We start from the raw sequence: 21665 nt of genomic DNA, 5'->3' as shown, positions 1-21665 counted from the left end.
TCTTTTTATCTCAAAGGATGGGAAACTGGTTTTCCCATTGGTAATTTAAGAATACCAGATATAATTTAATTAAGTTTAAAATAACTTCTTATTTAGTCAGTTCTAGCTCCACCTTTTTTTTTTTCTACTGATACTTCTTATGTTGAAGTGTATGTCTTTAGTTATTTTCTGTTTGAGATCAGTGTTGTTCCAGACTTTTGTCTTTTTTTTTTAATTGTCTACTTATTAGATTTGACATTCCTAATGCGCTTAATGAATGCTGTTTTACGTTGCCATTGAATAAAATATAATTAATTTTTGAAGTTAGTTCTTTTCACTTATTCCATATGTAACCTAAAAAATAAGATGCATCCATTCATTGCTTTCGCAGAACATCATGTTTTTACAGAATGCAACACATCATATACTGAAAAGGATGTCTGAAAGGTGGTATGTTGTTCATTATCCTTCATAGAGTTAGCATATCTATTGTAGGATAATTTGCAATATATTTATTTGGTTGAACCTTAATGCTGCCAGCATTCACAATACATTCTGTTAATGCATTCCTTTGACTTACCACTCTCTGTGTAAATAAACTGCTCCTAAAACTCTCTTTACAACTTTCAGTAATGATCTTGCATTCTTCCTCTCTCTCTCTCTCACCTTCACTATTTTTATAACCCCCCACCACACCCCACTGCTCTATCATTTCTTTTTTGTCTATATACTAAACTCTGCAGTTTACATTCCTTCAACCTCTTATAACCAACATTTCTGAGTCCTGAATCATACTGCTTTGGTCATTCATCTCTGGAGCACAGTAGTCAATGTGTAATCTGACCCGTGATTTGTATAATGGCACAAACACCTCCTTATCTCAGTATGCAGAAATTTTACTGAAAACAATTAATCGAATAAGCAATTAATAGAAAAGCAATTCGTTGAACAACAGTTAACTGAAAAAACAGTTCATTGAAAAGTAGTTCCTTAAAAAAAAATGTCATCAATTCGCAATTTAACAAAGGGCAATTAATTAAAAACCAACAATCTATCAAAACAATCACAATTCATGGAAACTACAAATCATCAAATGAACAGCTCACTGAGAAATAAATTACATACCATGTGGAGTCTGTTTATCAAACATGACTTCAGTTTTTAATGAATTAACTTTGATGCCTTTGAATCTCACTTATTTTATGTCAAGTTCTTTTTTAGAAATATTTGTTTCAGACTACTTGTGTATTCCACACATTTTATGCATATTTTACATAATATAGAAAAGGTTATTTATGTTCCATGTTTGTTTTTTCTTAAAACCAAACATGGAAATATTTCCCGTCATATATTGAAACCTATATATATGTATGTATCTACAGAGCTTAACAAATACTCTCTCTCAGCCACGACAAATAGATTTTGCCAGCTGGCTAGCAGCTGCATACTGGACAAATTAGAATATTTTTTATTTAATACAAAATAACTTTCTAAATAAAATTTTTTTGTAACTTTAAGGAAAACACTGAAGAATATTCCTAATACAGAGAACCATTCTGGCATTCATTTTGTTATTATTATAACAAAAATTAATGTAACAGATATTTAAAAAAAAAAAAATCAATTTTTTTTTTTTTTTATGGAATGCAACACAATGTTGCAACACCACTAATCACGTTATAGAACTCCTGTTGTTGACATATTAAAAAATGGTTCGGGGGGGAGGGATCATGGATGTGCACAAATCATTTATACCACTATGATGTACATTGATGAAACGTTTCATTAAATAATTCCGCTATATCATGTGCTGTGGTTACTCTCCTACCATAAGTAGGTGAGTAACTATCCACCAGCGTTAACCTGCCATAATTATTTTTCCTCTTACTTGCCACATATCTGAAAAATTCCATTGGATAAGCTTTGACTTGGCTGGTCAATATCTTCTCTTATTCTACTTTTTCTTTTATAATAATGCTTGTCACTTTTCTGGCCTACAGTTCATATTCTTCATACACGTGTTCATCACAAACTGTTTGGTACCTCCTCCGTAGCTCATTGCTTGCTAGATTTCACTGTTCATCCATCTCGCTCCTATTCTGTTCATTCTCCTTAACTCTTGGTATGCAGTTATGCATTGTTTGCATTAGGTTTCTTTTATATTTTGTTATCCATACTAGTAAATAATAATTCCATTCCATATCCTGCAGGTATTCAACAGCCTTCCATGCTGTAACCTGTCAAGAGCCTTATCAAATTTTCCAAGTATCATTCTGTATCTATTCTTTTTTTTTTCTAACTCAGCCATAACATTATTATAAAATCAGATATGTGTAGAAGGGAGAGGAAGGCTGGAATAAAAGATGGCAGTGTGAAAGAGATGTCCAATGAATCATGAGTTCCCATGTATTGGGGTAAATAGGAAGATGCATAGAGTTTTCCTTCCAGGTAGTTGAGCAGTGTGATTGTACCACTAGATATTAGGAAGAACCAAACAAAAGAGTTGGTAGGGATGGTAGGCACAGATGATCTGGATAGCAACAATGAGAATGTATTTCAAGATGGATATCAGGAGGTTGCTGAGGATAGTAAAAGATAAATGTGGTAAACAAATGTTCAGCATGTTGTCCAGTTATGATAGTGACAGATAAGATGAGATGGCAAGTGAGGATTATGAATGGGATGCTAGCTGAGATGTGTGAAGAGAAAGAAATTCATTTTGTAAATGTGTTTTTTTTTTATATTTTTTTTTTAATAATCCCATGGTATTATTACACCAGATCATAGAGGTCAGATTCATGTATATTATACAGTACCTTTTCTGAGTTGTTATGAAGTTCACATTTGGAAATATTCATACAATTTAGTGAATGCTTTGGCAATACTTCCTCGATGTCACAGATTTTGCAGATGGGAAGACTTTTATACCATTGCTAAACTTGATTGGTCTTGTGTAGCCGGTCTTGAGGCGAGAGATCATGGTAGGTGATAGTAGCAAAGCAATTAAACTTGGAATTGATGGTGGCTCCTGGTTTTTCTGCTGAATACCAGTGATGAGTCATGTCCTGGAGAATTGTTCTTCATATGTTTTCTTTTTGAGTGATTTTAAAAAGATAGAAATCTGTGGTATCATTAGATGTAGCCATTTTTGCTACTTCATCTGCAGTTTCTTTTCCCTTTAATCCTACATGGGATGGAATCCATTGGAAAATTATTTTAGAATTCTTATGTAGTTTATGTTTTTTGCTATGTTTTTAAGTATTTCTTGATGGCTAGTGTAGCAGTTCTTAATAGCTTGAAGGCTGGTAATGAATCTGTGATAAATATAAATTCCTTTGGGTTTATTTATCCAATACTGCTAGTTGTTTTTAGTTCTATATTTTGAGAGCCATAGATGAGTACGCCACTCCCAGAATTGCCATTTGGATTTTTGGAGCCATCTGTGTAGATCGTTATTGAGTCAGGTCCAATTCCATTATTTTTAAAAGAGCTAATGATCTCAAGATTTCAGAGTTTTCTAGGCTTTTTTTCTCATGTTTCCCTATTTCCAAATTGATAACTATATTTTTCCTGTCTTGATTTGGAGAAAATACTGGGTAGTTGGCTATTTTATTTGGACAATCCAAGGAAATTTCATTTTCCATGATTTCACATTGTTGATTTTTTTCTTTATTCTGTTTGTTGGTTGCCAATTTTTAAAAAGTTCACTTGTTCTATGATGTGCAAGGTTGGCCCTTTTTTTTACAAATTTGGTAAGATTTTCTTGCCACCTAATTTTTAAAGAAACAAGGTTGGATTCGAATTCTGCTATTTTTCCAGGAGTTGTATTCCTTAATCCACATATGATTCTAGCTGCATTTTTCTGAATTTTTTATAAGCTTGTCTAAACTGGTTTGTAATGCTTGCATCCAGATAGGCAAAGCATATTCCATTATGGATCAGATAATAGAGGTGTATGTGACTTTTAAGGTTTTAGCATCGACTCCCCACTCTTTATCTGAGATATTTTTCATGATATTTAGTCTTCTTTTTGCTCTGACTGCAACATTGTTGATATGTTTATTGAAGCTTAGTGATAGATCCCGAGTAACTCCAAGGTATTTGGGGTTTTCATTAAATGCAATTAGTTGACTGTTTAGCTTAATCTTTGATCTCCACTTTCTTAAGTGGTTGTTAATGGTAAATACACAAATTTCTGATTTAGTAGAGTTAATTTTGATTTTTTGGTTTTTCACAGTATGTAGATAATTTCAATGACTTTGTTTTAAGTCACCTTCTGCTGTTTCTAGGTTGTTGCGAGCTGAGAATAGGACCAAATCATCAGCAAACATGGCTATCTTTGTTTCTTTATTTATATTTTTATCTAAGTTATTTAAGTAGATGGTAAAAAGGAGGGGCTCAAAATGCTGCCTTGAGGGAGTCCCTGTCTTATTTTCACTTTCTTGAAAAGGTATTATTTATTCTAACTTGAATTGTTCTATTTCTTAGAAATTCAGTTTAGAACTTTCCCTTTTATTCCAATATGACAAAGTTTGGAAAAGAGTTTCTGCCTCCACACCTTGTTAAAGGCAATTCTAAAATCTATAAAAGCTGCAATGGTGGATTTGGTAGGCTAGATCTGGAAGTTATCTTGAATTGTCTGGGTTAAGTAGAAAAGTTGATCAGTTGTTGAGTGATTTCTTCTAAAGCCAGCCTGAAAATGTGGTAGTATACTATTTTTGTTATCATCATCATAAAATTCCTGACATGTACCCTCAAGGGAGTGTACAGGATATGATAGTACTACATGATAAACTCATATAATTACTACCTTTCAATCTACAATTTTCCTCCAAATCAGTCTGTTATTTGTCAAGACCCCAACATTATCAGACTTTATATTTCTGTCGTCTAAGGCACTTTGTATCGCATCAATCCACCTATATCTTGGTCTTCCTCTGGATCGTTTTCCTGCCAACCTGGCAGAGAACACTTGTTTTGCTAATCTTTCTTTGCCCATTCTATTTAAGTGACCATACCACCTAAGATTAGCTCTGTTAACACATTCCTGGATGCTGACAATGTCTAGTTCTTTCCTAATATCCTCGTTTTTAATATGATATTGCCATTGATGCCATCTAGTCAGGCCTCTAATCTTTCTCAGGAATCTCATATCTGCGGTCTCTAGTCTTTGGTCAAGTGTTTTACTTCTGACCCAACTCTCATATCCATAAGTTTAAAACTGGTTTGAACACTGTCTTGTATACAGCTAATTTAGTGTTCCGACTAATTTCTCTCTTATTCCATATGAATTTATTCAATTGACTTCCCACCATACCAGCTTCTGATTCTGTTGTCTATTTCCATATTTAATTTACCATCTTCAGTAAAAATCGTGCCTAAGTAGCTGAAATGTTTTACTTGTTCCACAGGTTCTCCATTCACAACACAGTTGACATTTTCAACGATTCTACCTATTTTCATTGTCTTTGTCTTTTTATTGCTGACCTTCATACTATATCTATTACAACAGTTATTCAATTTAGTCAGGGAATCTTGCAAACTTGTAGCGGATTTATTTAGAAGTATAACATCATCCGCATACAGCAAATAGCATACATTAACATCTCCAATTCTGATATCATGTTTAATACCACTTTCCTTCATAATGTGATCCATATAGATAATGAATAACAGAGGGGATAATGTACATCCTTGTCTCACACCAGATTTAACATTAAACCATCTTCCTGTACTTCCTTCAATTCTAACTACTGACTTGCAACTCAAATAAAGACTAAGTATTGCTTGATATAATTCCCCATCGACACCATATAACTGTAGTGTATTGAATAGCTTTTCTCTTGGCACCTTGTCATATGCCTTTTCCAGATCGACAAAACTTAAATACCGATCTTTGTTATATTCCCATGCTTACTCAACTATTTGTCGTAAAGTGAAGATCTGATACGACATCCTCTATTTCACCTGAATCCAGCTTGTTCTTCACCAAGCTTTTCTTTCACAATTCTTCTCAACAGTTTCTCAAGTATACTTGCATAAATCTTGCCAGGAACACTCAGTAGGGAAATACCTCTGTAATTCTCACATTCAGTTTTATTTCCCTTTTTATATATGGGTACTATGAGAGCTATACTCCAATCATCAGGAATTTGCCCCTCTGTGCAGGCCTTCTGAACTATGCAGTGCAGCCACTGTAAGACTTTTATACAACCATACTTCAGCATTTGTGGTCGAATATCATCTACTCCTGCTGCCTTTCCACATTTCAAGCCTTTGATGGCTTTTTCTACTTCAAATATGGATATGTATTCCTGACTGTATGCCTGTTGAATGTGTTTTACCACTGTGTTATCACTGCTTGTTTCATTTAACAATTTATCGAAGTAATTACTCCCCATTTCAAGGACATCTTTTTCTCCCATTTTCATGTCACCTTTATCATCTCTAACTCCTTTTACAGCACTCTTTCCTCCATTTCTAAGCTTCTTCAACAATCACCACAATATCTTACCACCTTCTTGATATTTATTTTCTATGTTCTTGCCAAAGTCCTCCCATGACTTTTGTTTAGCTAGTTTTACACAGTGTTTAGCTTTCTTACATTTGTCTCTGTATTCTCTAAGAGCACAAGCTGTCTTATTTTCCAGGAACGTTTGATATGCTTTCTTCTTTTCCTTCACTGCCTCGTTAACTTCCTGTGTCCACCATGGAGTTCTGATTTTTCTATCCTTGCAGACAACCTCACCACATACCTCTCTGGATGAATCAATCGGAGTTTTTTTCGAGGCTTGCCACTGAATCTCCAAGGTTTGGTTCCTGTTCTCAAACTGTTTCATTTTTTTTTCAATAATCTTTGTGTATTTTAGTCTATAGTTCATGTCTGATCACTGCTCAACTTTTATTCGATTTAAAACTTTCTTAAATGTTATTATTTTCAATATGAAATTCAATTTTATCTTGCTCAAGGCTAAATAGTGATTGCTTCCAATTTCAAATCCTCTGTACACTCTGGTGTCATGCACCAGGGAGAAAACATCACTGTCAACAATAACATAGTGAATGAGACTTTTCTTATTCCTTGCCTCTTCTCTCCATGTGAATTTGTGCACATTTTTATATTGGAACATGGTGTTAGTAATAACGAGTTCATGTCCTGAGCAGAAATCTAACAGGTATTTGCCATTATTATTACTTTGCTCTTTTCTCCAAATTTTCCCAAAATATTTTTGTATGTCTGACAATAATTTCCTACTCTGCTATTTAGATCCCCCAACAAGGACCAAGTTTTAATTTTTCATTGTATCAGTTGCTTTCTCTAAAGCATCAAAAAATTCCTCCACTTGAACCTTAGTAGAACCTTCTGTGGGACCATAGGCACAAATAAGTCTCATTGTTCAATTCCTCATTCTGATATTTGCCCACATCACTCTGCTTGAGACTGCCTGCTATTCAAGAAGATTAGCCTCGTATTTAGTGTTGAATACTATGGCTACTCCTTCTTTTCCTTGATTGTCATTGCCTGAATATAACATTTTGTATTTATTGCTCAGAAAGATCTCACCAGTTTTTGTCTTTTTTGTTTCAGTCACCCCTATTATGTCGATCTGGTACTTATCTAATTCCTCAGCTAGCTCCATTTCTTTGCTATTCAGGCTTTTTATTTTGATAGTACCGATCTTTAACTCTGATGATATTGAGTTGGGGTGTGCTGATAATTCAAATACTGGAGTATCATTTTTTCCATCAGTTTTCCTGGAATTGAAGTCAGTGAAATTGGTCTATAACTTCCTGGTTGGTCTTGAGGTTTGTTTGGTTTTAAGATTGTTATGATTGTTGCTGACTTCCAGTCTTCTGGAGTCTGTTCCAGTCTTCCAGTCTTTTCCTTGTTTTAGGCTATTGTTTTATAGGTGAAGTAGCCAATCTAGGGCTAGGGAAGGAAGATGTTTGATCATAATTCCTTGTATGTTATCTGGTCCACATGATTTATTTATATCTAGTCTCTCCAAGGCATCTCTCAATTCAGAGATTGTAAATGGATCTCAGAATAAATTGTTTTTATATTTTGGGTTATCTGCAATGATTTTCTGCTCTCGAGCCTGTTTTGATATTTGATGGTCTTTCCTAGTATTCATCTTTAGTTTGCTTATATTTTGAAAATGAAAGGCCAAGGTATTTGTGATCTCTCTGTCTCCAATTTTGTAATTTCCATCTGGATCTTTTTGAGTATTAATCTCGCTTGTCTTTGATAGGTATCTTTGTAAGTTAGCAGTGAGTTTCCAAAGTTTGGTATCTGTAGTGTTTGAATTTAAGTTGTGGCAAAATACTTGCCACCTAGTTCTTTGTAATATATTATATTTTTGTTTAATTTCAGCATTTATCTTGTTGTACTCGATCCTGGTTTCTAGAGAGCTTCCAATTTTTAAGATGTTAAATAATCATTTTATTTAGTTATTTTAATGGCAAGTTCCTGGTGAGCCTTTGTGTAGTTTGAAATAACTTTTCTTCTATAGCCCTTTGGGATACTTTTCTTTGCTGTATTTAGAATAGTATTCTTCCAAGTTATGTAGTCTTTGTCTAAGTCATCATGGTGTGTTTGTGATCTTTCAGCATTTTACTTACTTCATCCTTGTATTTCTCCCAATTTACCTTTTGCAAGTTCCAATGATATTTTCTCTTTTGAGTGGGTCTAGCCATTTTTGGGTTCAGATTGATTAATATTTGATTATGGTCACTTCCTACTGGTTCCAAAACAGACCAAATAGCTTTGTTGTGAAGATCTGGAGACAATGCAGTAATATCTAGGGCATCTTTTGTACCATAAGAATGAGACAGATAAGTGGGTTTTCCACTGTTTAGAGATATCAGTCCTGTTTCATCTAAGAAATTACTCAGGTTTTCTCCTTTTGGGTTTATTTCCTCAGAACCCCATAATAGGCGTTTGCTTTTCATTTCTCCTAAGAGAATGGAGTTTTCTTCAATGAGATGGGATAGGCTGGTAAGATTTGGTCCAGGTTTGTCAGGAGGATGATAACAATTGAATATGTTTAATGGCTTTTTTACTTGGTTCCAGTATTTGGATTCCTTGTATTTCAATTTCTTCTGCTACTATGTCTAGCTCAACAACTTTATGCCTCCTCCATTTTGGTTAGTAGGTCTATCATGTTGTATGATATCATAGTTTTTAATGTTTAGTCTGCTGGTTTGTTGAAGTTTGGTTTCCTTGATACAGATAATATCAGCATCATATCAGAATGTGTGGTATTGAATTTGAGGAACAAACAGAGAGGTAACTCACTTGGTAAGGGTAGTAAAAGTGCAGTATGAGTAGCTGTTAGCTAATGAGGCCAAAAGGAATACTAAGGAGTTTTTTTGATATGTGTCCAGTAGAAGAAATAATGATTATGGAAGGATGTAGATACTGGTTGGAGAAAATGGTAGAATGATAACCACTAAGAGGGGTATAGTAGAGATGTAAAGCAGTTCATAAAGGTATTTCATCCTCGTGAAAGTAACATCATGCAGAATTTGAGAGCAGTGGGAATGGAGGAGGAGCCGCTAATGGTGAGCAGGGGAGTATATCAGGAAATGAGTAAACTTGATGTCAATAAAGCCATGGTACTTGATGATATATCATCATATGTCTTGAGGGAATGTTTCAGGGAGATAAAATCTTTATCTTTTTAACTTCAGTCTTAGATTTGCCCAAGTTCCAAAAGAGAGTGGAAAGAAGGTAAAATTGTTCTGCTTCATAAAGGGGATGATAAGACTAGGTTTCGAATTACAAAACAATCTGTTTGTCTGGAGTTCTAGTAAAGGTGTTAGTTAGACTATGAAGACTAGGATTGGGTTGATAATAACAAATTCTCTTGGATGGATAGCATGAGTTTGCTGAAGGAAGGTCATTTTAGCAATATATTTACTTAAATCATGCGGAGGTTTCTGTGGTTAAGAAGTTCAATCGAATTATTTCGGTTTTGTGACCACATTTTTATTAAAAAAGACTGTTTTTTAAAACTAAACAAATACTAAAAAACAAACCTGACAAGTTTCGTTAGTCGTCGGACTAACATCTTCAGGGGTAAAGATAACTAACAGTTTAAAGCACAAACTATAAGAAATTACGAAAAAAAACAAGTTCATTTGTTGGTATTATCAACATCAAAAAAGTTCGTTAATTGAATAACAGATCTAAATAACGGCATTTCATACAACTTCTATTGGTCATGATACTCTGGGACAGAACAAACATGTCTTACATTGATAAAAACTGTTTCACAAGAAAATTCAAAGAGACAGCAAATATGATCAAAATTCCTACGCAATGCAACAAAAATCAAGATTTGATTTTAAATCAAGTTTGGTCAGCATTTATCAAAAATTTACCCACCTCAGACAACCGTTAATACAGCTAACACGTATTGACGGTTATATAGATCTGTTATTCAGTTTTTTAAGAAACTTTTTTGATGTTCATAATACCAACAAATGAACTGTTTTTTTTTCGTAATTTCTTATAGTTTGTGCTTTAAACTGTTAGTTACCTTTACCCCTGAAGATGTTAGTCTGACGACTAACGAAACTTGTCGGGTTTGTTTTTTAGTACTTGTTTAGTTTTGAAAAACAGTCTTTTTTAATAAAAATGTGGTCACAAAACCAAAATAATTCGATTGAATATACTTACTTATTATACCAAGCTGACAAGTATGTTGGACAAAGGGAAGCATTACATGGTGGTATATGTAAATTTTTCTAAAGCCTTTGATAGATTGCCACATGGCAAGCTGGTAATTAAACTGAAACGGATGGGATTTGACATTAGATTAGTGCACTGAATTACATATTGGCTATCTGATAGGTATCAGCAAGTTGTTTATGGATAACGATATCCCAGGGGAGGAAGGTCACTAGTGGTGCATCTCAAGCATCCCTTTTGGGACCATTTCTGTTTACTGTATATTATCGTGTATAATGCGAACTAGAAATTTTGTTTGAAAACTAGCCCTAAAATGCCATGTCCACGTATAATGCGATCTGTTAATCTTGTTCCATAACATTATAAATAATACAATACGAATTAACGAAAGAAATATTTATTTTAAAACAAAATGTCAAAATCCTTTAAATTCTTCTTCATCTTTTGAGTCATCAAACCACATTTGAAAAATGAGCGTTGAATCATTTCATATGGTATCAAATCCCACGCTGCTTTAACCCAGCTGGTGACTAGGGTGATCCCAGGCTTCTGAAAATTCCCACCCTTTGTCATCTTCACCAAACCAGATGACATCCATTCGCTCCATTTTTCACGTAAGTGATCTTTAAATGGCTTATTCAAGCTGACATCAAGCGGCTGTAAAACGGAAGTTAGACCACCCGGTGTGACTGCGAGGGCTGTACGTAGCTCACGTGCTTTCTCTTTGCTTGCTTCTGTTAAATGCACCCGGAACATATCCCAGACTAGCATGCTTTGTTGACGTAACAAGCTACCTGGACGTATGTTCCATACTTGATCCAGCCACAATTGTACACCTTCTTCATCCATCCAACCTTTCTGATTGGCGCGAACAATTACACCTGGTGGAAATTTCATATGCTTCGGAATTTTCTTCCTTTTAAATATCACTGTTGGCTTTAATTTGGTTCCGTCTGTCATGCATGCTAGAACAACAGTAAAATGCGTTTTTTCATGTCCCGTTGTTTTTATGAAGACACTCTTTTCACCAACTGAGTTTACTGTTCGATTCCCAGGCATATCAAAGTACATGGGCATCTCATCCATATTACCAATTTGGGAAAGTTCATATCCGTGACACTTCTGTAATTTTATGATAAATTTATAGAAGGACTGCACTTTTTCTTCAAGCTGCTTTGGTAACTTCTGAGCAATTTTTGTTCGGTGTCGTAATGTTAATGCTTTGCGTTCCATAAATCTGTTGCACCACCCAGACAAAGCGAGAAAAGATGAAATACCTGGTGTGTCCTTGAATTTACCATTCTTGAGTTGTAGAGCTCAAAACAAATTGCATTTCTTGTTACTCTAATGCCATCTTGTCATTGCGTCAAAATCCATTCATTTAGCTCTTCTTCGAGTTCTGGAAAGGATGTTACATCTCCACGACGGGCACGTTTTGTTTTGGGGATTTTTTCAAGACTGTCTTTTTGCTTATGCCAAGGTCTAATATTACTCTCTGCTACACCAGATTCTCTCATAGCAACACTGTTATTATGTTCTGCAAACTGCACGACACGCAATTTAAATCCTGCTTCAAAAGATGAACGTTTACGTTTCTGTTGGCTCATTTTCAGGCTAGGTTTGTTTAACGAATAATATTTAAAATGAACTGTGGTTAAACCGATATACTTAACTGTACTCTATCTATCTTACTGTGCTCTATCATTCGGCGACGGAGCGCACATCGTATCTGCACATAAAGCCAGTAATGTAAGTAGCTTTATGTGCAGATACGATGCGCGCTCGGTCGCCAAATGCAAGTGGGTCAAGTAGATTTGGTTGCATAGGCATTAGGTAGTATATATTGTGTGTGGAAGTCTAATAAGTTGTTATATTTTTTGGGATCCACATATAATGCGAACCCCTAACTTTAAGTAGTATTTTTTACCATAAATTTTTCGCATTATACGCGATAATATACGGTAATTTATATGTAAATGATATTCAGAATGACTTAAGTGGTGATATACAGTTGTTTGCAGATGATGCAATGGAAAAACTGTGAGGTATACAATGGATGTTGTAGCCTTGCAAGGGGACTTGAATTGACTTTCTGGATGGATAAGTAAATGGTGTTGACAGTTCATTGTGGCAAAGGATAAGGTTTTAAAGTTTGGGAAGATGGGATGCAGAGTATAAGATTTGTGGGATCATGGTTGAGAACATGAGGGATCTGGGGATGTTGGTGGATATAGATCTGAAATTTCATTTACATTTTTACTAAAATTGTGAGGATTGCACAGCACATTATGGGATTGATGCAGAGAATGCTGACATGTAGGAGTAAGGATATTATGATACTGTTGTATAAAACTTTGATCTGACTGCACATGGATTAATGTGTGCAGATTTGGTCACTAGGTTTTCAAAAGGTTGAAGAGATTTTGGAACCGGTCCAGAGACAATTGACTAAGGTCATTTTTGGTCTCTGGAATTTAGAGTATGAAGGCAGATTGAGGAAAAGCAAATTGCAGTCTCCTAGATAGAAAGATAAGGGGAGCATGAATAAGACATATCAGCTGGGAAAGGGTTATTACCAAATTAATGTATTCCAAAGGTCAGAAGGTTAAATAACGTAGGTGTGAAATGGATGAATGAAAAAATTAAGCATGCAATACACAGAAAAAAGGCATTATGGCAGCAGCATAAGGGTAGTGGTAATAATCATTTCTGTGAGGAATACAAAGAACAGCCAGGGAGGGTGACTCAGATCGTAAGGGTAGCAAAAGTTCAGTATGAGCAGCAGTTAGATAATAAAGCTAAAAAAAAATCCTAAGGACTTCTTTCGATATGTAGCCAACAAAAAAAAAAGAAAAAGAACGATCATGGTAGGATGACATCGATTGGAGAACATGGTGAAATTTAATGAGCAGTTCATAAAGGTCTTTCATCCTTGTCATTGTGACATGACATGAAGAATTTGAGAGCAGTGGTTGACTGCTCTCAAACTGACCGTCAGACTGACCGAGTGATTATGCGCTCCGCAACCATATGCCTGGGAAAAGAGTGTCCTGCGTTCAATTCTCATTGCTAACATGAGGAGCAAAGGATCTTTCTCAGACATAGCCAAGTTAGCCTGTCTTGGGTGGACTGCAGGGTTTTTCCTCCCGCAAAGCAGGCAAACCGGTCTTAAGAACTCAACGCTTCACAGACAATTACACATGGTTGAGCATGGGGGTAACGACCCCACCTGTTAATTAGTTATGAAACCCAAAAATGGGAGGCCAAAGCCCTACATGGGGCTGTAGTTCTGAAGAAGAAGGATGATGAGGAGGAGAGACTGACTGTGATTGAGGAAGAGATATATGGGGAATTAAGCAAACTTAATATTAATAAGCCTGTGGGACTTGATAATATGTCACTGCACATTTTGAAGGAATGTGCCAGGGAGTTGACTTCTGCCTTGACATATTTGTTTAATATGAGTCTTACATTAGATCAAGTTCCAAAAGAGTTGAAAGAAGGAAGGCAAGATTGTACTGCTTCATAAAGAAGGTGACAGAAATTGAGCATCAAATTATAAGCCAATCTGTGTGTTGTGGTTAAAGTGTTGGAAAGACTTGTGAGAATCAGGATACAGAATTGGGTTAACAACAATGGTATTATTGATGAACAGCACAGATTTGATAAAGGGAAGTTTTAGTAATCTACTTACATGTTACAATAAGGTGATAGCAGCATTGAATGTGGGAGATGGATACACAGTAGTATACTTTGATTTTCCAAATCTTTTGATAGATTACTGCATGATAAATTATTATTTAAACTAGAGTGAATGGTGTTTGTGATTAGATTAGTGCATCGGCTTAGAGATTGGCTGTATGATAGGTATCGACAAGCTGTGTATGGGAGAGCAATATTCCAGAAGAGAAAAGTCACTAGTGGTGTGCCTCAGGGGTATGTTTTAGGGCCATTACTGTTTAACCTGTATGTTAGTCATATTGGGGAAGATTTGAATGGCGATATACAGTTGTTTGTAGATGATGCAAAGTTGGGATGAACTATGAAGAGTAGAGAAGATGTTGTGACCCTACAAGAAGACTTCAATTGACTGAGTGAATGGACACTGGAGTGGGGATAACAGTGCATTGTTGCAAAATATAAGGTTTAAAAATTTGGAAAACAAAAATGGGATGTAGAATTTGCTCTTGGTGGGGATATATTGTTGGAGGTTGAGAAAATAAGTTGTCTTGTGGTGATGGTGGATAAGGATCTAAAATTTAGATGATATATTTCGAAAATTGTGAAGACAGCACAACGAATTCTGGGAATGATGCAAAGGACACTAATTTGTAGGAGTAAGGAGATTCTTGGTCCATTGTGTAAGGCACTGATTAGGCCACACATGGACTGCTGTGCATAGATTTGATCACCTTGTTTTCATAAGGATGAAGAGATGTTGGAAAGGGTCCAGAGGTGACTGACTAATGTAGTTTCTGATCTCTGGAATGTTGAATATGAGGATAGGTTGAGAAGATGCAATTTACAGAGTGTAGTGGATTGAAGAAAGAGGGGTGATGTGATAGAGACATACAAGTTGGTAAGGGGTTGCTATAGGATTAATGTTGAAGAGGTTTTTCATATAATGGTGGTAGATTGGGGAATAACAAGAGGTCATCCCTGGAAGCTGTATAAGGAGGGCGTGAGCAAGGGATTGGGATGCTGGTTTTTGCATGGAGAGTTGTGAATGATTGGAATGCTTTGCCTGAGAGGGTGGTTTCTGCAGAGAATTTGGATGTGTTTAAGGCATGGTATAATGAGTTGTATGTATGACAAAAGGGACCTCCTAGATGAGTCTGTGACTCCATAGGATCTTAGGATAAGAATAAAAGAAAAAAATTAAAATATTGGAAAAAGTTTTTGGGTACAGTACTTGCTAAGAGTTAAACAGTTTAAGTCAAGTGGTGGTCTTAATATTACATCTCCTTTACAGGTAATCCGTTAATAGTCCTGCTATTAAGTAATTAAAAGTGGAGTATGTGAACTCATGTTGCTATCCTTGAAAAATCAGGCAGTACTCTGCATCTTTCATTCCTTTCATTTTGCTGAGTGTTAAGAATATTAATGATTAGTATCTGCAGTGACAGTTTGAAATAAATGCCTGTGGGACATTGCTTGAAATAAAGTCATATATATATATTCAGTTGGGTCTCTTTTTAGATATGTTCCACAGAAAATCATGTATAAAAAATCGCACAAAAAAGGCCTAACTTACGTTGAAAAATTAGGGATACGTTCCATAATTTTCTAAAACTGCATAAAACTGAAGCAATGGATTAAAATAAACCTAAAATCGCATAAAAAAGTTTATGAAAATTCAGGAAGATAAGAATGCCTAAGTTTGTTTTAAAGCTTTATTCATTTAATTTTATCGAAAAGAAACAATTTTTTTTGACATTTTTTCAGCAGAATTATCGTTGCTATTAGACAATATTCAGCAACATTTCCGAACTGGTGCGAAATCACTTTCATCAGCAGAAAAGATGGTCAGCACATCAGATCTGTATGGTAAAGGCAATGGTTCTTCACAAACAGAATTAGCTTCACCCTCATTCTGTGCTGATTTTTTTCTTCTGACAATGTAATCGGCGATTAAACTTTGCAATGATGATTTCGCTAATTTTTTATACAGCTCTCGATATCCAGACATATAGTTCTTCAGGTCATGTTGGAATTTAAAGGCTCATTCAAAATTTGTCATTAACAAGAAAATTATTTTCCAATGTATTGCACAGTTCTCAAGACTTTCTCGAATTATATTTGCAGTGAGGGGGACAGGTTTTTCTTTCGCTTCACTATCGTTTTCTGGATCTTCGACGATATCTGAAGTTAATCGATATCCAATAATATCACTGTCACTTGAGGCATTATCCACAAGCAATTTGTCTACATCGTTCTGGCTAAATGTATCAAACCTCTGCCAATTTCATGTGCCAAAGTAATGAATTTTTAGCTGATAATGTAGATGTTTGCATGGTTGCACTGTTTTCAACACATCCAGGCCAAGCTGCTTTCCAGGCATTTAAAGTTTGTGGTCTTATTTCAGTGATAGCAGATGCAACATAATTTAAGCAGTCCAAAATAGAAAATTTTTTCCAAACGGCAGTAACTGTCAGGGGCGGACTTAGGCATGGGCTTTATGGGCTTCAGCCCAGGGCCCATTCAATCAAAGGGCCCCTTCAAGGTCAAAAAAATAAAAATAAAAACAATTTAAATTACAAATTTAAGAAAAAATAAAATATACAAAATTTTTTCGTACCTAGGTAACGTTAAAATCATTAATTTGCAACATTATTGGATTTGAATTAAATATCAATGTTTTAAATGACAGTAAATGTTCCTCTGACGGTAGTTGGTAAAATCAAAATGTATTTTGTCATTTGTCAATTATGCAAATAACATAGCAACGTCGGAATGGGAGTGAAAGTCTAGCTCATCCAGCTCATCTAAAGTTTGTTAGCTTAGTGTAGCTCTCACATATATACTTTCTGCTCTCACCATTTGACATTTGAGGTTATGCATAGTACAGTATAGTTGAATATTAATTATAGTTGAATAGTTTCGTTTCTTCACTGGTAAGTATCGGCAAAGTTGACAAAATACTAAATAAATATACATTAAACGTTAAACAACCTAATATGGTGGTGGTGGATTTTTTTTTAGTTTTTTTTTAATTTCTTTTCAGATTAAATAAATAAATAAAAAATGTCTGGTCGAAAATATAAAAGCGGAGCTGAAAAACGAAAAATACAAATAAATACAGAAAAAGAAAGAAGTAAATGTACCAAAATTTCAAATTTTTTTGTATTGGAAAATAAAAATGAAAATCTAAACGATATAGGTGCACTAATAAGCGAAAGAGAGAATAACTTAACCAAAGAGAAACAGAAAAAACAACAAAATGTATATAACAATAACGAAGAATTACTAGGACTAAAATCACAAGCGAGAACCTCTAAAAACAATGTTGACATTGATGGACATTCAGTATCAGATAAAAATATACAAGACCTAGATGATGACCAGCTCTCTGAAGTCCCTGTTGCTGTTTTGCAAGAAGATGGTGATAAAGAGGCAGAAGAGGCTTTGAAAAATGCAGAGTTGTTTGCTAAATATGTTGACGTAGGTGTGTGGCCTGCACAGCTAAATGATAATTTTATTAACCACTGTCTCTCACATGAAATGACTTATTTCCAAAATATAGATCCAAAAAATATATATCCAGTTTCAGCAAGGTATTACAAAGAACAAAACAGAACATTTTCAAATAAATTCTTTGCGAAAAAAATTAAAAATGGTCAATTACTGGAAAGCTTTTGGTTGTGCTATTCTACCAGTATGGGAAGTGTTTTTTGTCTAGTGTGCAAACTTTTCTCTGAAATCCCTTCTCAATACACAACTGGATTCTGTGACTGGAAACATATAGGACCATGTTTAGAAAGTCACAAAAATTCTAATGAACATAGGAAATCATTGTTAGTATGGTTAACATGTAAAGAAAATAAGTCTGTTATTGACACACAGTTGCAGGAGCAACTATACGGAATATTACCACAGTGTCCTAAAACATGTTATTGCAGTTGTGAAATATTTAAGTGTAAGAGGCTTAGCATTCAGAAGTCACGTGGAAATATTTGGCTCTCCACACAGTGGTAATTTTATGGGGGCTCTGGAATTACTAACAGAGTTCGATCCATTCATGCGCAAACTTATCCAACAATGAGAACTGCGACCAAAGCCTTTCACTTCGTACTTATCAAAAACAGTTTATGAACAAACAATAGAGATTATGGGAAAACAAGTAATAAAAAGAATTATAGCTAAAATAAATAGTAACGATGCAAAGTACTATTCACTTGTGATGGACTCGACACAAGATTTGTCCCACAATGACCAACTGGCTATTACAGTATGATATTGTTTTGAGGGAAAAGATGTGCATCTTTCATCAAAATTTGTAATCACATTGACCTATCTTTATTCAATTCCTTACAAGAATTTCTAGAAAAAAATGGACTGCCATTGGATAATTATAGAGGACAGTCTTTTTACAACACAGCAAATATGTCTGGCCAATACAATGGTTTGCAACCACATCTCAAACAAAAAAATAAATACACTGATTATGTGCCGTGTGCTGTGCATTCCCTAAATCTAGTTGGAGGAGAAGCGATTAAAGTTGCAACTCAAATTGTGAACTTTTTTTGGACTAGTGCAACAAATATGTTTTCTTTTCTGCGTCTACCCATAGGTGGGAGCTTCTAAATCATGAAACAAAACTAAAATTTTCGATAAAAGGTTTAAGTCTGACTAGATGGTCTTGTTACTATGATGCTGTTAGAGCTTTAAAAAATAGTTACAGTGATATTATGAACATATGAAAAACTTTTAGTGACAATATAGATGAGAAACTTGATTTTCAAAGAGAGGCACCGAAATTATATAATGATTTGGCGAAACTTGAAACTGCGATTTTAACTGTTTTTTGGGAAGAAATTTTAGAGAGATTCAATTTGGTTAGCAAAAAGTTCAGACCTCAGGCTTAGACATATGTGAAAGTGAGAAATTGATTATGCCATTAGAAGTGTTCGTGAACAACTTACGAGAACAATCAGATCAGAATCTAAACGAATACGAGGAGACAGCCAAAAAATTAAGTACTAGTGTGGAAAAAGAATACAGTGATTTAAAAAAGAGACGTATTACTTCAAAATTTTCGAAAAATCTACAGAGAAAGTTTTGCTAAATGAAGCAGAAAAATTTTGACTGGTACATTGCATTAGATAAGTTGAGTATGGATTTAAACAGAAGAGGCCATGTCTACAGGGAATTTAGCAAAAGATTCAAATTTTTAATGGATTTGCAAGACATTAATATCGAAAATATTGACTTGGAAAGTGCACATAATGTTATTGATTATTATTCGGATGATATAGATGAACATATAGTCAATGAATGCATTCAATTAAAATCCTATTTACAGACTAAGCTAGACTTGTATGACTCATGCGGTGATATATTCAAGCTAATTTATGAAAAGAAACTTGTCGATGTTTTTCCGAATTGCTATACAATTTTAAAATTTTTTTTGGCCTTGCCAATCACCAACTGTGAGGCAGAGTGATCCTTCTTCAGGATGTCCTATATAGAAAACAAATATAGGACAACAAAGACAAATGAAAGATTAAATTATTTATCAATTCTTTCCATAAACTGCGATTTAACCAAAGAATTACAACATGATTGATGATCAAATAAAAGAATTTGCAGCGCAAAAATGCAGAAGAGTTACTCCTTAAATGTCTCTTTAATGTATTAAAAAAACTTACATTATATAACTCCTGGAATGTTTTATTTATTTTATTTTTAAGAATAAGTGTTATTATTATTTTTTTCTTAGTCTTTATTCTTGATGTAAAAATTTGTTGTTTCATTTTTTTGTTTGTTACTAAAAGTAATACCTAATATATTTTATTTTTTATTTATGTTTGATGTTTGTTATGTATACAAAACTTTTTTTTTTTCATTATAACTGTATATAAAAGTTTGTATATCCAGGTGCATCAAATAAAATAAAAAAGTTCTTCAATGTCTGTTGCCTATAATTTTTTCTATTAAAAAAGGATAAAAAACAGTTTTTTGACAAAATGGCAAATGAGTCGCCACAACTAACCCAAACTTGGGTTAATTTTGGTTAATTGGATAGGCCCCCAAAGAGTGTTAGTCCAGGGCCCCCAAAGTTAACGGTCCGCCACTGGTTACTGTTAATGATTCATTTTCTAGTTTATCCAATATAAATTGAAAAGTGTGCTTAACGTAATATTTTTTAAAAGTATCAATTATGCCTTGATCTAATGGCTGAATAATGCTTGTTGTATTGGGTGGAAAAAACACTACCTGTACATTTGGATGTTCTAAATGCAGATGACTTGGTGCATTGTCAACAATTAATAAAACTTTAAAATTGAGAGCTTTTTGCTTCTTCATATATGTTTCCACTTCTGGTACAAAGCAATTATTGAACCATTCAGTAAATACAGCAGTTGTTACCCAGGCCTTTGTATTAGCCATCCAATGTACTGGCAGCTGTTTTAGATCTTTGCCTTTTAGAGCATGTGGTCTTAGAAATTGATTTACTAGGAGGGGTTTCAACATTCGATCTCCTGATGCATTGCTACAAAGTAACAACGTTACTCGATCTTTGCTTGCTTTAAACCCACTTGCTTTTTTCTCAGACTTTGCGATGTAAGTTCGACTAGGCATTTTCTTTCAAAACGATCCTGTTTCGGCAGTGTTAAACACTTGATCGGGACAGTATGCACCATCTTCAATAATTTTGGCTAACTTTGCTTGAAAATTTTTTGGCTGCTTCTTCATCTGTTTCTGCAACCTCTCCTGTAATCTTCATTTTATGAAGTGCATTCCTTTTTAAAAACCTGGTTAACTATTCTTTGCTAGCCGAAAATTCTTTATCATCCTGGAAAGCGGAAGTAGACGGCTCCAATTGCTTCATCTGTTCATAAAACCGAAGAGTTTTTTGTTTAATTAAATAGCCACTTATCGGAATTCTTTTTTGAGTTAATTCTTAAAGCCAAATTACGAGCGCTCGTTCCGTGTTTTCTAATAAAGCATCTCTTGAGTACAATGATAATTTGGCACTTAATTTTGTGCCAGAAATGACAGATTTTCTCATTGCAACTTCATTCTTTTTAATTGCTCTTATACTAGATTCGCCTAAATTAAAATGTTTACCAATCACCGTAGCTCCCTTTCCTTTTGCTTAGCAATCTAAAGCAATTTTCATTTCCAAAGAAATTGCTTTTCTTTGGCGCTTTTTTTTCTCCATTGGGTCGAATTAAATCTTTAAAATAACAAATGGCAAAATTTAGACTTTCAATAATAAGACAAGCACTTACTCACATGCAAAATTAAACTTCACGAACACTCACTG

At 34.5% G+C, this 21665-nt stretch overlaps 1 protein-coding gene across 2 annotated transcripts in view; it reads left to right on the top strand.

The window, feature by feature from the left end:
• Window positions 1–21665, top strand: part of LOC150106251 (mitochondrial 10-formyltetrahydrofolate dehydrogenase) — a 654974-nt gene that overhangs the window by 348075 nt on the left and 285234 nt on the right. The gene's annotated exons all lie outside the window — the stretch shown is intronic.

The sequence above is a fragment of the Typopeltis vanoorti genome, chromosome 5 (genome assembly GCF_054136105.1).
Source record: "Typopeltis vanoorti isolate ZY-2024b chromosome 5, IOZ_Tvanoo_1.0, whole genome shotgun sequence".
Taxonomy (NCBI): Eukaryota; Metazoa; Arthropoda; class Arachnida; order Uropygi; family Thelyphonidae; genus Typopeltis; species Typopeltis vanoorti.
This window is presented reverse-complemented; position numbering and strand designations above follow the sequence as displayed.